Genomic DNA, 17,511 nt, shown 5'->3' on the forward strand with positions numbered 1-17,511 from the left:
GGAGAAGAGGAGGCTCAGAGGTGACCTCATCACCGTCTATAACTACCTGAAGGGAAGTTCTAGCCAGGTGGGGGTTGGTCTCTTCTCTCAGGCGCTCAGCAATAGGACAAGGGGACACGGGTTTAAGCTCCGCCAGGGGAAATTTAAGTTGGATATCAGGAGAAAATTCTTTACAGAGAGAGTGATCAGGCATTGGAATGGGCTGCCCAGAGAGGTGGTGGATTCACCATCCCTGGAGATTTTTAAACGCAGATTGGACGTGGCACTGAGTGCCATGATCTAGTAAATGGACTGGATTTGGACCAAGGGTTGGACTCAATGATCTCGGAGGTCTTTTCCAACCCAATCGATTCTATGATTCTATTCTATGATTCTATGACTATGAATCCTGGAAAGAACGACTTTAGAAGTGGGTCCGTCACAGTAGCAGCTCTCCAGGATCGAGCGGAGTGGAAAAACACCGACAATTCTCATTTTTATTGTACAGTTCTTCCCTGGACTATGTAATTCTGGACTATGTAATTCCCCTACCCATGCAGCCCCACCCACACAGCACCATGTTGTCTCCCCTCCCCAAACCAGTCCCTGCCCCTGCACAAGCATTATTGATTGTCTCATTCACTTCTCCCCCATCCCTGGCTTGTTATTGGACTTTGGTCCTCCTGTATCCCCCATTGGTTAGCAGAGCCCTCAAGCCACTCCCTTTCCTCCGGACCTTGGCCTGATCACGTTCCTCCTTCTAAGCCCTCCCTCAGAGACCTTAAAAGCCCACAGGAGTTTCAAATAAGCCCCTGGAATCCAGAGAAGACACTCGGTGGCTCTTTCCTCCTACTGAAGGGGGTTTGCGCCACGAAGACCCTCTCCGAGAAACCGCGAGCGAGGAGTCGCTAGCATCAACTCTGTTAACCGCACAATTGCATAAGACTCCACACTAGTCAATAAGGCTATGACTATAAAAAACTGTCCAGGAAACAGTCTAGGCACTGGAATACAATGATCAGTACTACAAAAATCCCAAAGCGTTGCTGAAATAGTCTATCCCAGTCTAACTCTCAGTCTCAAAAAGAGTTGCTTCCATGGTTCGCCTGTTGAGACCCTCAGGGAACCATTTCTGAAAGGCAGTTTGCATGAAGCCACCCTGTTTTTGAAGCAAAGAGAGTTTATTAGAGGATATATTTCTGTTACTGCTGGTCTGCATGACCACAAACATTTCCAAGTGTGCTTCACTCTGGATACATTCCTGCCCATCAAGTAAAGAGAACTGGGGAAGAAACACTGGATCCTGATCCTCCACACTGCTTCATTCGTGATCTCACTCCATGTCCCTGTTTTGAATCACTCTGTTTAGTGCTCTCTAAGATAGTTCTGTTTGGCAGGTTTGATGTGAGCCCATCTGTACTATTTAGTTTTGATCATTGACCTCTACTATTTAGCAGTGTTGGCATTCCCAGTGGCAGTCCTTGGAAGTCCATGGTGAATAGCACGAACAATGACTCTCAAGAGTAATTTGGTTTTAATGTACTTGAGTTAGCTGGATGACGAGATGTAGCCATGAAGTTACTCTAACTAATCCACAAAAGGTGCCCAGAAGGAAGATCCCCAAACACACTCTTTGACTGTCAGATAACTCCTGAAGTTCCAAAAAAGTGAATATATCTCAGCTTTTCTCTGGGAAGTCTCTGAAAATATTCACTCACAAAATATTCATGATCCTGAGCACATCAAAACTTATCTCATGCCAAAATACTGTTTAAATACCTGATTAGGCCTTTCTCTGCATAGACTGTTTTCACATGCCTGCTCACTGCACAGCTACCAGACCAAGTGCTGGACACACATAAGCAGAATTGTTTTTAAAATCAGGAGTCAGGCCAAATTTCTTTTCTTAATCAGGAATCAGTTCATTCACCCAGTATGAGACAGTTCCAGGTTCCAGTAAATCCCTCGCCTGAGAGAATTTGCATCCCAGTGTTCGTCTGCAGACTAGATAGGTGAAAGGTTTTCTCAATCCTTTCAGCAGGATTTTTCTAAATCACTAAACCCTGACTGAATTATGTCACTCCCCATCCTTGTGCAAAAGCATTCATTCTAAATCAGTCTTATTTTCAGTTAGTATTTTGCACACAGTATCTAACAAACAGATATCAGAACAGACTACATTTAAGTATCTTCTTCCCAGCTAGATACTATAGTTTTTAGCTTACAAAAATTGGGACATTACTGGAGGAAAGCTTAAGAAATCCCTTTTTCAGGTACAACAGGGTTGTTAGACTACTCTTTTATGCGCTTAAGCTTCATTACTTAAATGCCTCTATTCTTTAGCATCCTATCAAGATCATATGCATTTAATCCAAGCTCACTGAATTAAATGCACACTCAAACACTCGTTCAAATGCAAACACAGATAATATATTCTGTAACACACAGTTCCCTTGGTGGTTTTAGCATTTAGACCTTGAAGCTCTGAGAGAAGCAGAACCCCTTTACAAACTTGGGCCAAATCTACCAAATCATTTCTGTATAGCAAAATTAGACAAAGAGATATGATCCTTATTCAACAATCACCCAGCATTTTTAGAATGTAGTTATTCTCCCTTCTTTTACAGGCACTGAGAGAATTTTTCTTATTGAGGAACCATGGGTCTTCTCACCAATGTCCCATCCACACTAACACAACCCACTTCGCAAACAAGCAAAGACCTCAGGAATAGCCTTGGATTGTCTGATCAAAAAAAGAAAGAAAAGTCTTGAAGAAGAAAATTTGAATCTTCTAGTCTTTAGCTTTTTGTCATGTTTGATAGATCAGTCATGTGTCAAGCAGAAAATGCTATAACCCACCTCACCATCAGATATTTCAAGATTTCTGCTTCCTAAAGTGGATATGCTGAGCTAAGCAACAGCTCACAGGCAGGACAAAAAGTGTAGAGATCATGCTACCCAGTTTATTTATACTTACTTGGTATTATTTAAGTTCCTGCTGGTATACAGTGATAAAACTGAAAAGAGAACAGAGAGCATGTGACAAAACATTCCGTTTTTACTTTGGAATTGACATATCTTCACTGTTATTTGTGATGGTCATTAGCAGAATAAAATTGGTATCAGTGCCCCAGAGACCTCTTGGGCACATCACAATTACAAGATGAGGAAAAGGCTAAGGTACTAAACAACTTCTTTGCCTCAGTTTTCAACAAGAAGGCAGGTTGTCCTCAGGACAACTGGCTTCTGGAGCTGGTAGACAGAGCCAGGAATACGAATAACCCCCCTGTAATCCAGGAGGAAACAGTTAGTGACCTGCAGAGCCACTTGAATCTCCAAAAGTCTACAGGACCAGATGGAATCCATCCTAGGGTGAGGAGGGAGCAGGCAGAAGATCTCGCCAGGCTGCACTCCATCATCTACCAACAGTCCTGGCTCACTGGGGAGGTCCCAGATGATTGGACGTTGGCGAATGTCACGCCCATCCACAAAAAGGGCCAGAAGGAGGACCCATGAAACTACAGACCTATCAGCCTGACCTCAGTGCCTGGCAATCACACAACATCTACAGGATGGACAAGGGTTCAGACTGGGTTTAGGAAGGGCAGATCCTGTCTGGCCAACCTGATCTCCTTTTATGATCAGGTGACCTACCTGGCGGATAAAGGGAATGCTGTGGATGTGGTCTATCTGGACTTCAGCAAAGCCTTTGACATTGTCTCCCATAGCATTCTCCTGAAAAAGCTGGCAGCCCATGGCTTGGACAGGGGCACTGTGCTGGGTTAAGAACTGGCTGGAGGGCCAGGTCTAGAGAAAGATAGTGAATAGTGCTGCATCCAGTTGGCAGCCAGTCACTAGTCCCCCCAGGGATCAGTGTTGGGCCCAGTTCTATTTAATATCTTTATTGATGATCTGGATTAGGGGATTGAGTGTACCATTAGCAAATTTGCAGATGACACTAAATTGGGGGGGAGTGTTGATCTGTTGAAAGGTAAGAGGGCTCTTTAGAGGGACCTGGACAAGCTGGAGAGATAGTCTGATTCGAAAGGGATGAGATTCCAAGTGCCAAGTGCCAGGTGCTGCACTTTGGCCGTAACAACCCCATGCAGCACTACAGGCTGGGGACAGAGTGGCTGGAGAGCAGCCAGGTAGAAAGGGACCTGGGAGTTTGGATTGACAGGAAGCTGAACATGAGCCAGCAGTGTGCCCAGGTCACCAAGAAGGCCAATGGCATCCTGGCCTGGATCAGGAACAGTGTGGCCAGCAGGACCAGGGAAGTGATTCTTCCCCTAGACTCAGTGCTGGTGAGGCCACACCTTGAGTACTGTGTCCAGCTCTGGGCCCCTCAGCTCAGGAAGGATATTGAGGATATGAAGGATATTGAAGAGCAGGTCCAGAGAAAAGTAACAAGGCTGGTGAAGGTACTGGAGCACAAGTCCTATGAGGAGAGACTGTGGGAGCTGGGGATGTTTAGCCTGGAGAAGAGGAGGCTCAGGGGAGACCTCATCACTCTCTACAACTACCTGAAAGGAGGTTGTAGCCAGGTGGGGGTTGGTTCCTTCTCCCAGGCAACCAGCAGCAGGACAAGGTGGCATGGTCTTAAGCTCTGCCAGGGGAGGATTAGGTTGGATATTAGGAAGAAATTTTTTACAGGGAGAGTAATCAGACATTGGAATGGTCTGCCCAGGGAGGTGGTGGATTCAGCATCCCCGGAGGTTTTTGAGACTGGATGTGGCACTTAATGCCATGGTCTAGTAACCATGGCAGAAGTGGATCAAGGGTTGGGCTTGATGATCTTGGAGGAATTTTCCAGCCTGGTTGATTTTATGATTCTATGACATTGCAATAAAGGTAGCAACCAATGTAGGCAGACTTTGACTTACAACCTCCAAGTATGGCCTGAGAAACTGTGACCTCTTTTTTCTCTCATCTCACCCTGACAACAAATAACATCGACTTTGTATTCAAATAGAAAAACTGTTTGATTCTTACTGTAATTTGATTTAACAATGTTCATTGGGAAGCCTTAAAATAGTACTGAGAAATGCAACATTAAGAGTGGTCTCAGTGATGACCTTGGGATGGGAAAATAGATGCCATGAAAACATGCATTTTTCCAACTTAAATATTAAATTATCACAATGCTTTGAAAAAGAACACCACTATACTTGTTTCCATGTCCACTGAAAGAGTGACCCAACTGTCTCTAGCACAGCAGGAGATATGGAGGGACAAAAGGCTCCCAGAAAATGACCATCTAGTTTGCTTTTAAGGGACTGGCTGTTGCAGTGAGACTGAACTTCTAGAGGCACTAGAGTGAGATGTGCAGACTCTTTAATTCCTACCTGATCTGGATATCTTTTATGAGAAAGCCACGAGTTTCTCAGTACATCCCAGTCTACAGTTTATAAGCTATAGATGCTACAATGTAAAATGAGACTTTATCAGTTTTTCATTGTTTTGATAATTGGTTTTATGAGATGGAAATTGTCTTTAACAGTGTACATATACAGTATTTAGGCACAGTGGAGCTGAGTACCACCAAAATACATTCCTTAACAATGTCATATATCTACAGATACCATTGGGTAGTGGAAGGATCCTTTCTGTTTAAACAGTAACAATCCAATGGGCAAAACTTCAAACTCAGTTTGTCTTTCACCAGGAAAACTTTGAACTAAAGTAATATAGGATTTAAGCTGCACTTAGACTGAAATAAATTGTTGCTTTTATTTCCTGTTTTCATCAAAAGTTTAATTTCAAGTCTTTTGTGCCAGGTAAATTTGAATATTTTAGAACGAAGAATTAGATCCAAGTTTTCAAAAGTCAATTTGTCTTATGTAGTTGTCTTAAAAATGAGTTTTTTAACTGACTTTGTTTTTAATATGTTAATTACTTTGACAACAGGTTGAACACTGACTGGAGGATTTGGTTTTATTCTAAAGCAGATGTGTGTTTGCCTTAATGTTTGTATTTCTTTGGGGAGTTTTAGCTGGAGAATAATTTCTGTTCAGTTTGAATCACATTTGTTAAGGTTTCTCCGACTAAACCACAGCAGCGAGAAAACAACTGATACATACAAGTAAACAAGAACAGAAAACAGGCAGTATAATTGGGAGTACATGGGCACTAAAGCACGTTGATAGACTTCCTTTGAAGAAAGATTCTGGAAGGAGGTAGGGAACATTACTCTTACATTGACCATCCCATGTGACTTGTCTTGCCCAGATCAAAAGGCAGAAAAGAACCATGTGACAGAATTAACTGATTAATGACGCTACCTTCAGGCAATGATTCAAACCACCAGGTTTTGATGGCTACAAATTCATTCCTACCCTTCATGGAACATGGGATCACCTGTTCATACATGCTTCAGGCAAGGGAGAAAGGATTTCTGTAATTTTGAGTATAACATAGTTTCCCCCTCTCAACAACCAAGTATTTTTTATTTCTCTGGATTCTTTTTTTCCACATACTTTCCCAGTACAACCTCCATGTTTTCCTAAAACCATACAATGATCTTGGGTATTTTGATGATATTAGCTCCACAGCACCTTCTCATGCCTATGCCAGTTGATTGGAAGTGCCCAGGAACACTGAAGCCAAGTGATATCCACTTACAGGCCCAGCAAGTCCAGCATAGGACCATGAAGACAGTCAGAAAGCTGGAACACATGAAATAGATGAGAAACTGCAGGAGATGGGTTTGTTTGGCCTGGAGAAAGCTCATGGAGAATCTTTCTGCCGTCTTATAGCAGAGTGTTACAGCTACCTAATGAGAAGGTGTAACACCAATGGAACTTCTCTTGTTTCCCAGAGGAGCACAGCAATAGCAAAAAAACAAACAAAAAAACAAAACAAACAAACAAACAAACAAAAAAAAAAAAAAACCACACACAAAAAATGGCCCAAAAAGTGAAGAATGAAGTGTCCATCCCTGGAGAAGTACAAACTGTAGCTTGAAAGGGCCTTACACAAACTGCTCTTACCTGGCCTTGCTTCGAGCAGTGGGCTCAAAGTGAGGCTTGGAGCCTCCAGAGGCGACTTCCAACTACAGATATTCCGTGATTCTCTGATTGCATGACCACCTGCCCTTCAAGCACAACAGAAGCTGTTTCACTGTTGGACAGCAGAAATTTGAGAGGCCTGAATTATATTTACATAGAATATACCAAATTGACTGGGTGCTAAGGCACATCCTTTAAGCAGTCAAATTATTTGATATGCAGACCTTTCATTTATCCTCTTCCTCACTAGAGATATGAGGAACATCACTGAAAATTGAGAATATGCTTTTTGGGAATATGCTCAATGCGCAGTTTGACTTAGTGACACATATACAAATTCTCCAAAACAAGGTCATTCTTATAGCTAAGGCTTTCTCTTCCTTCCTACTCAACCCTATCTCTCTGGTAAATACTAAAATTAATAAACTCAACATTAAAATCAAATATATTCAGAACGAATAATGTTAAGACAAGGATTGTATCACACTTGCACACACAAAGTAACACAAAAAACTCAGAAGAAAAAAAACCAAAACATTAGAGATTTATCATCTAGCAAACTCAGGATGGTGGAGAGACTGTATCTGCAGAATATTGTACACAGCTCATGACTCTGCTAGTCAACCAAAAGCCTGCTCTGCTGTGCACATACCATGTAGCTGACTAATAAAACACGTGTAGGTGCTGAACTAAGTTTCATAGTAACAGAAACAGACACACAAAAATTGGTTACATTCCACGTGGTGTCACAAGAGTGAATGTGATCCATTTCGTTGGGACTTAGAACCTCCCTACAAAGGGAAAAAGAGGTTGGAAGTGCCCGTTACTCAAATAAATGGGCAAGAAGCAAACATGAGAAAGAGAGGGCATCACTGGCTAAACCAGCACCTGAGCTGTTTACTGGAGGATGTCGCTAATGGCCAAAACAACACACCACTATGCACTCACAGGAAACTTGAGCTTGAGTATTCCCAAAATAAATCCTCTCAGTGTGGTCTGCAGCCACGATAAGAAAAAACATAGAGGAATTTGAAAGATTTGGTTGCGGATCTAAGAATTATGATGGGCATGAGACAAATGTAAAATTATTACCTTTTCTCAAAGGACAAATATACACTGAAGTTGAATTTGTTCCATTTTTCTCTGTAGATGAACCCACTCGGGTAGGTATTGTATTTAGTTTGTCAGTGCTTGGCCCAGAAATATTACACAACTGTTCTTCAAAACAATGGTGTGAGTTTAAGAATCACTTGGGCAGAATTTTCAACACATCCCAGTGTTTGACTTTCTTTTGATAATTCTCTATTTTCCATTATCTTACTTTCTCTGTTCCCTCATTTACGCTCAGTTGATCCTGCATTCTCAATTCCTGTTTTGGAATCATTATTGTTATTACATTTTTGGCATTTGTCTTCCCCTACCAGCTCTCATCTGTGCCATTTGCTTTGCTCTTTGTTTTATTCTTGTCTTCTGGACTGGTCTGACAACAAGAGATGACTGCATGGCAGGGAAGTCTTTCATCTCAATATTCAGTCAGTAAACAAAAGTGTTGAACTGACTTCCTGGAGTCTGAGTTTTTGGCTCTCCATCAGACAGAACAAAGTAAAACACAACAGCTTTCCTCAGGTAAGCCTCAGAGTTTTACCTCTTCTGGGTCACTCCTCATAGGTTGTACTGGATAGATCATCTGCATACTTTGCAGTCATAACTCCCAGATTAACAGTACAGAGATTATTTTTGTGCTGTTCACGCATCATATAATTTTATTTCTTACCATTTCATATTCTCCAAAATACATTTAATGATGTTTCCTTCCTTTACAAAACACATGAACATGTATTCAGAAAAAAACACTGGAGTTTCATTTTTTAACATGTTCCAGAAATGTTAAGCATTGCATATAATCAGACCAAAAATATTCAGGATTCATTTAAGTTCTTCAAAAGGAATTTCCAGTCCCTTGATACTGGTAAAACTGTGCATTTTAGCTGACTCCTATTTGTCATGCTTGTTTCAGTTGTATCCAAAATTGCTATCTACAGAAATCCAGTATTTCCTTTCATTTCTTGCTAATGGATTTCAGAGACAAAAGAGAGATACTTGAATGTCAAGTTTTTTTGTTTGTTTTTTTTTTCTTCTGACAGATTGCCTATTAAGTAGATAAAAATTTCAAGAAATGTGTGAAATAATCCTCCAAGTCAATGACAGGGTTCTGGCCCTCTGGATCTGACATCTTACAGCTTCTGCTGAGGGTCACAATTGCAGATACTTTTCCTTCTTGATTAAGTTTTTCTGCTTATTATGTGTTATCATTTTCTGCTCTTGGTGTGAAAGAAGAGCTTCCTTTTTTTTTTTTTTTTTTTTTTTTTTGTCTATCTGCTTGTGAAAGAAATGCACGATTATCTGACCAGAAAAAAAAAAACATTTTCTATTTGGTGAGAAATTAGGGCTGACTGCCATTTAATTTTCTGTTGCAAGTTTTCTCTCCTGCAAAATAGAACTATTCCTTTCCAGATAGCTGATCACTTAAGAAACCATCCAAGGAACTTACTCTAGTCCCACTCACAAGGCAACTGCCTGGCTCACTGGCTGGCTTCCCACCAATGTTTCTAGGGAGACAGCTAAAGGGAAAGGTCACCTGAGAGCAGCCTGCAAGGTGGAGGTGAGAAAAGCCACTCATACAACAAGGGAGCTAGGTGTCATGTTGGGTGAAGAACACAGCAGCCTCCAGGCAGTCTGGGGAATCAACTGGTCAAATATTTGAAGTTTTCAAGTAACTTCAATCTAAAGAAACTTTACAGATAGGAGTTCTGAAAGATATTTCCAAGATCTTCATAATTGTGGCAGTTGCTTAAAATATATCTTGATACGCATCAGTACAGAGTAAGATTTACTTCTTGGTAATATTCAAAGAGGAAAAGGGGATAATCTACAGACCAGTTAATCTGACTTCACTCTCCAGCAGAGAAATCCTAAAGTTGATATGGGATTCAGTTAATGAAGATTAAAGGTAGAACTATAATTAACACCAGTCAATACAGTTTCATAACAAAAGTTCATGAAACAAATTTAATTTTCTTATTTGACTTTATCATGTTTGTGCAGTTGATAATGTACTTAGATTTATTAAGGGTTTTGACTTCAGATGGAAAATCAACTTCAAAATATCACTGGTGCACATATTAAATGGTTTAAAAACAGGATGGTTAATGAACAAGAGAGATGTCAGTGTAAAACCGTCATCATCGAATGCAGGTGTTTCTGAAAGGACTCTGCTGGATTTGTGTTATGTGAACCGTACCTATAAATGAATGTATCTCTAAACTTGGAAAACAGTGACTTGAAGAGGGTTGATAAGATGCAACACCTGAAAGCAGGTCTCCATGAGCACATAGAAGTCTATGAGGAAAAGGGAAAACCTATTTCCTTCTATGTATAAAGACAGATGTAACCAGGATGAAAGAGAGCTGATGCTACTATGATAAATTGTAAAAGAAAACATGTCAGTATTCTGTATTCTGCCTGTTGTGACATGGAATAGAAAACCATGCTGTTTACTGCAGAAAATCTGTGTAACCTAGGCAGGGATGCCTTATTCGTATTGGAGGAGCCTGATCTAGGTATCAGTGACTAAAAGACTCTCTGATCCTGCAAAAAGATTAAATCACCTGTAGTCATTTTAATGATTGCACAACAAATTTTTCATAGCAAGGCTGATTACCAGAAGCAGTGATAGTTTCTTCATCTTCAAGTATTTGCCAGCAAATCCTAGATGCCTTCCTCCAGGCTTCGTGCAGTGCCCTGCAGTTAAACTTCACTCACAGGCTGCAGTGTGGGGATAAATTGGTGAAATATAGAGTTGGGTATACAAGAGTTAAAACTGAAGAAGGCAATGTTCTCAAACTTTCAAGTCCATAGAGATAACCAAAACACCTTTATCAGCTGAACGGTTTTCATGAAGATCTCTGCAAAAATGACTTGTCCACTGCAGGTGCTGGGGCAGCTCACATAAATTAGTTGTGGTACATGTGCATGGCATAGGGCAAGGCAGAGGATGAAGGCACTTAAAAGTTGTTTAGCTTGAGAGAAATACACAACCTCAGGGAAATCCTGAGGTGATATAATGGTATTATATCACTTAGTATTTCTCCTACAAGCAAAGATGTTTGGATGTCTGGCTTTTTAAGTGTGGTGCAGAAAGACTGTACAGAAACTATTGGAGGAGAGACTGGGGTTTGAATGATCAACTCTTATCATCATTTTATAAAAGATTCTTCTTAAAATAAACACCTTGGTAAAGGCATATATCATAATTCGTTAGAAAGAAATTCCGGTTAGCTTAGTTGCAGCTGTAGAACAAATTGTTCTCTTCACTACATAATCTTTGAGCTAATTTAGATTCTTTCTGCCACATTAATGCTCTGTGTTTAAGAATTCTCCACAGTTCTCAGATTAATGCCACCCAGCCTCTCGCTAATAAAACAACCTTTTTCTTTTGCCCTTTCTAAGTTGAAGCTTATGCAAATTATATCCAAAGAGATAGTCCTTGGATTGATTCCCCACTGATGGACGGGTAATTTGCTTTCTCTGTGTCAGGTAATGCCACCCTCACACAGATGCTTGAATGCTGGCTCAATTTTCTTGATTGTCAGTAATGATGACATCTGTTAGCCTGACTTTATCCCAGCACTGTGCAAGGATTTTGTTATTTTAAAAAGCTTATGCATCTGGTCCTTGCTGATGCTCTCACCGCTGGAAAATGCAGCATCACTACAACGGTGTTGAATATATCAGATAGATTTTAAAACGAAGTCTGGCCTTTCATGGCAGATATGGGGTGAACTAATAGATTTTGGGTTGCCCAAAATCCACACAGACTGAAGTCTTAGAACACTGAGAGTAGCATGTACCACGAATTCATCAGGTGTCAGCCTACAAAGGATCACTTGATGGCTTATTACCCCACAGCCATAAAAAAGTGTCTTGTTTGTTACGTGATTTTTTTCATAGGTGAGAAAAACTTCCTCCTTGAACGCTGTTAGGGGTTCCCGAACTTCCCCCAAAATGAGAGAATGCCAATACCCAAATGCTCAAAGCCACTATATGACTGGTCAGCAATGGAATCTATCCCATGGGAAGATTCCACCATTTTCAGAAGAGAAACACTGCATACAGCCCTTTCCTTAGGGTGTAAGGTTGTCCTTACACATAACAACTGCCAGAATTCCGGCAGAACTCTGAAGTAACCAGGGTAAAGAGTTCACTTATTCTTTCTTCAGCTCTTCATTTATGCTACAATCCAGTAGCAGTAATTGTCTCAAGTGGTCTCCCACAGCATGGATCTGCACTCCCCAGATGTAGGTAAAGCCAGTAGAAAAAACCTCTTTGTTCCTCCTCCACACTTATTCTATTCCATAGCAACTGAATAATTACTGGTTTGAAATTATTTTTATTTAAATGAAAATAGATCCTAGAGGCTACCTGGTCACAATTATGGGTCTGTTGGATCTCAGACTTTTAGAAAACACAGCTAGAGTCTATCCATTTGCACAAAGACCTCAAAGTGCCAATACATACAAGAGGAGTAGAGCAGAAAATAGTGAATGACTCGTCCATGTAATTAAGCAGGTCAGAATAATTTAGGAATATCTTCTGTCCTCCAAACCCAGCATATTCATCAGAGCTCTTCTAAAGTGCTTAAAGTTCAGTTTTGTGATTTGCTGTAAAAACAAGTGATTGAAAAAAAAGTAGGGAAAGCCTTCTGAACACAAATTATCTTTCTCCCCTTTAAAAAAGAAATAACCCAAGTGGGTAGGATAATTCCCAAAGTATGTTGTTAACACTTACAGAGATAATCTGGGAATTTAAATACTTTCAATAGCTTCAAATAATACTTTTGACTGTTGCTTACCCCATGTGGCTCTGATAGCAAAGCAGTTGGTCTAGCAGCTGTCGGAGCTTTCAGAAAGTAAGACATGAGATTTTATCATTGTGTTTTGTACACAAAAGCCAGCTGCTTGCCATTGGTTTTCTCTTCTCCATCTCCCATTCCTTCCTGGTAAGAAAAAAAGACAGTAAAAAGGGATTAAGCCCCATGTCTGGATTGAGGCAGTCTTGTATTAAACCTCGAAACAGTATTTTCATCATTAACTGATTTTTTGGCATGCTTTGCTGGGAAGAAAAAGCTTTTTAAATTAAACTTGTAACTGACTTCTAAAATCAGGCAATAAAGCAATTAATAGAGAGAGCCAGAGACTTTACAGCTGAGGTAAAGAAACATACTGGACTTTAAATCCTTAATTAGAAACCTTCTGTAAAAACTTTCCAGAGGTGATAGAATCTAGAATCGTGGATAGTTTGGGTTGGAAGGAACATTTGAAGGGCATCTAGTCCAATCCCCCTGCAATAAGCAGGGACAACTTCTACTAGATCAGGTTACTCAGAGCCCCATCCAACCTGGTCTTGAATGTTGGTGGTATCCACCACCTTTCTGGGCAACCTGTGCGAGTGTTTCACAACACCCTTGGTAAAAAATTTCTTCTTTAGATCTAATCTAAATCTACACTCTAGTTTAAAATCATTACCCCTTTCCTGTCACTACAGGCCCTGCTAAAAAGTTTGTCCCCACCTTTTTTATAAGCCCCCTTGAAGTACTGAAAGGCCACAATAAAGGTCTCCCCAAAGCCTTCTCTTCTTGAGGCTGAACAACCCCAATTCTCCAAGGTCAATGACATTTGTCTCTGTAATATATGATGTTCTACCAGCACTACATAGTATGCAGTATTTCACATGTTGACTTCAGCACCTAAAGAACAAAGAATCCTCACAAAACTACAAAATTTATTATTTCTAAGGCAGTCTTCATTGCATACTGCGTATACTGAGGAGTATGTATTTACAGTAAATTGCAAAAAAACACATGGATATGGACAGACATGTAGGTAGATTTCTCAAAACATCTAGCTGTTGTGATGGTTTAAACCCTAATATAACCATACCTAGTGAAATTTAACTTTGTTTTACAACTCATTCCTGTGATTCAGGAATATGAGACCTCATACATTGCATTTACCATGAATGCGATCTTGCATAGAGAACATGAGGAAATATAGGAGGATATCTCGCTATTTACGACAGATGTAGGAGGATATCTCCGCCGTCCTAAAGGTGGAGACTTTTGGAGGTACTAAATAATGATTGGTAATGAATAATGAGGAATCACATAATAGAATTGTAGAATGGTTCTGGTTTGAAGGGGCCTTAAAGAGCATCTAGTTCACCGTCCCTGCCCTGGGCATGGGCACCATCCATTAGAGCAATTTGCTCAGAGCTCCATCCAGCCTGACCTTGAATACCTCCAGGGATGGGGAGTCCACAGCCTCTCTGGATAACCCGTTCCACTCCCTCACCACCCTTATAGTAAAGAATTTCTTCCTAATATCTAATCTAAATCTAGACTTCTTCAGTTTAAATGGCCTCAAGTTGCACCAGGAGAGGTTTAGGATATTAGGAAAATTTTCTTCACTGAAAGATGGTCAGAGTGTGGGCCAGGCTAGCCAGGGAAGTGGCAGAGTCACAGTTCCTGAAAGCGTTCAAAAGGCATGTGGATGTGGCAGCTGGGGATATGGCTTAGTGAGGAACACGGTGATGCTGAGTTACAGTTGAGCTCAGTGCACTGAGAGGTCTTTTCCAACCTTAATGATTCTGTTGTTCTATTCTATGATGCAACATGAGAGCCTATAGCTTTGCTTTTATTCCTATAAGAGAAATGAGACACGGGGCTCTTGGGAAGCAAGGCAGTAGTTCATATCAAAGCTTTAATGTGCTATGCAAGGACCTTCTTCACAGAAATGAGGTCTGGAGACCACAAAGGAGAAAGGAAACAGGGGAAGCTAAAAATGAAAAAGTCAGTGATTATCCTAAAATGTGATGTACTTTTATTTTCATAGCTAGAGAACTTCCAGGCACAGAAGGGCAGCAGACCTTGTGCTACTGGGCACATATACATTACCATGACAGGAAGTGCTCATACACCAAAAGCTTCAATTAAAGAAGCAGTCAGACAAACTTTTATTCACTTTTCTTCAAATTTTATTATCTTTGCTATTCACCCTCAAGGACAGCAAAATTTGAACTCAGCTTTAAAGTGTGTAAAGGAGTTCAGAAGCTTTTGCTGTATGGGGTGGCCCCAAGGCTAAATGTATTAATGTCTGTTTTAGAATAAGTTCCTTTCTCATTCACACAGAAATGGACAAACTCACCCTTGCTTCGAAGTGAAATGGGCACCATCTCTCATTAACATGGCATTTAATAGCACACAGCAGGTGTCATTCCACTTACAAGGAAATGTCATATTGTGGAAATGTGCTCATTATTATTAATTATAAATACCTGTATTCATGAAAATTAATGGTAAGTTATTTATCTTCTTTTTAAATTATATCAAAGAGAAATGAAGAAGATGGATAGCAACACATATGATAGATACAGATGTATATAGATAGATAGATATGATGGAGCACCAGATCTCACCCACTCTCTGGGTCTCAGGGAGCCCAACAAACCTCTCCGTGATTTGTTCTGTTTCCTTATTCCGGACTGATTTCTTCACAGCAAGGGAAGGAGAGGACATTATGCCATCTCCATTTTCACTTTCAAGCTCACGACATCATGTAGCATTATGAGCTCAAAGAGCTCAAACTTGAGGAACACTGGCCTGGGGTTAATCTGAAGTTTTCTGTAACCATTACAAAAGGAAATACAGATATTTTCAGATTCACTGCATGTTTTTGTTAAACCATAGTAATGAAAGAATAAACAACCAGCAACTGTATTTATGAGCCCATTAAAGGAACCATCTAAGGAAACTGCAGTAAAAGTCTGTTTATCACTGTTCTTGTATACTGCTTCCAGAAGCTTAACTTAAATGAGCTATAAAAAGGAAAACAAGCTATTTCCAAGCAACTCTCACAATTTAAATAATAATTAACAAATAAATCTAGCAACTGTCAATGAAAACAGCAAGAGATGGACCCCTAGTCAAGAGAGGCTGTGGGTCTAACTCTCTACAAGGGACCCTAAGTCCCAACTTGGCGCAGACAAGAACCAAAATGTTGGTTCCCATGGATTTATGCCATAGCCATGCCAACTTTTAGTGTAGCTTGAGCCAGCTAACAGCCTGCTCCAGTGGACATCCATGGGCAGAATAATCCTCCACGTTGTACCTGAGATTGAAAAAGGGAGGGAAGACAGAGGATTAAGAAAGGGTGCAGATGAGATGGGGGGTATCAGTTCCCTAGAAGTATTCAAAAACGTCTGGATATGGTACTTGGGGACATGGTTTAGTGGTAAACACGATGGTGCTCAGTTGGACTTGATGACCTTGGAGGTCTTTTCCAACAGTAAAAATTAAATACCCTCGGCTGAGACAGTTTTTGTACAGTACACGGAAATAGATATTGCCTTTTGCAACAGGTGGCCTTATCAATACCAAAGTCATTCACTGACTTCAGAAGAAGTAGAAGTAGCAAAAAGGGCATGCAACATAAGGGACCAAACTTACTTCTCCGATCTCAGAAGTATCTTAACCCATCTAGAGAAGAATGTAACGTGAAACTTGGCCCACAGGTTGTATTTCAGATTTCTCCTCCCTTCAGCCATTCCTGTCGCCTATCTCAAGCATCCCCTGATAACCATTCTGTTTTGGGATTGTCACACTCCTCATCAGCTGTCTGATGACTTCATATGCTTGTGAGTCTGAACCCTAACATGTTTTGACCCATGTGTAAATTTTACTTCAGGCTTACTTGTCTCTTTCAGTACCTAAATATTTGTGAAACTGTGACCTCAACTTGTGGCCCAATTCCATTCCTACACAAATCAGTGCCCAACAACATGGGGAATTGACAAATATTCCAAAAATACTCCAAGAGGCATCAAAATCTTTTTATCTTACCCGAAACAGTAGTAACAAAAGCACTGCTGATGTATTAAGAAATACATGTCTGACTTATGTTATGGAAAATGTAACAGGCTTGGAAGGAACATAAAATAAATGATCTTGTTAACATTAAACCAGATTAAATAAGTCACAGTAAATTAAATTACTTTTTTCTGCCTTTGTATACTCCTCATGTGCTGCTGGGCTGAAAACCATATAGGACAATTCAGTTTTCTAGGGAACAAGCCACTGAAAGTTGGAATTTGCACAGTCCTATGGAAACTGAGACTGTAGATTCAAAACACTGGTTTTGTACCTGAATAATGGGGATATTCAGCAAGCGAGGTGTCTTTCTCTCTACACTAACAAAGCTTTATATTTAAAATGTATCTAGCCTGAGAACAAGTCCATAAGTTGCTACCTATGCTAAACATTATGCCACGAGGGAGCACTATAATGCAAAATTCCATTAAAAATGAGGCTTCAAGGCAAGACATCTATGTTGTGTCAGCAGATATATGGGTATATATATATATATATATATATATATACCCTCTACCACCACCTAAATAACAGTACTCCTTT

The sequence above is a fragment of the Pseudopipra pipra genome, chromosome 2 (assembly GCF_036250125.1).
Source record: "Pseudopipra pipra isolate bDixPip1 chromosome 2, bDixPip1.hap1, whole genome shotgun sequence".
NCBI classification, from domain to species: Eukaryota; Metazoa; Chordata; class Aves; order Passeriformes; family Pipridae; genus Pseudopipra; species Pseudopipra pipra.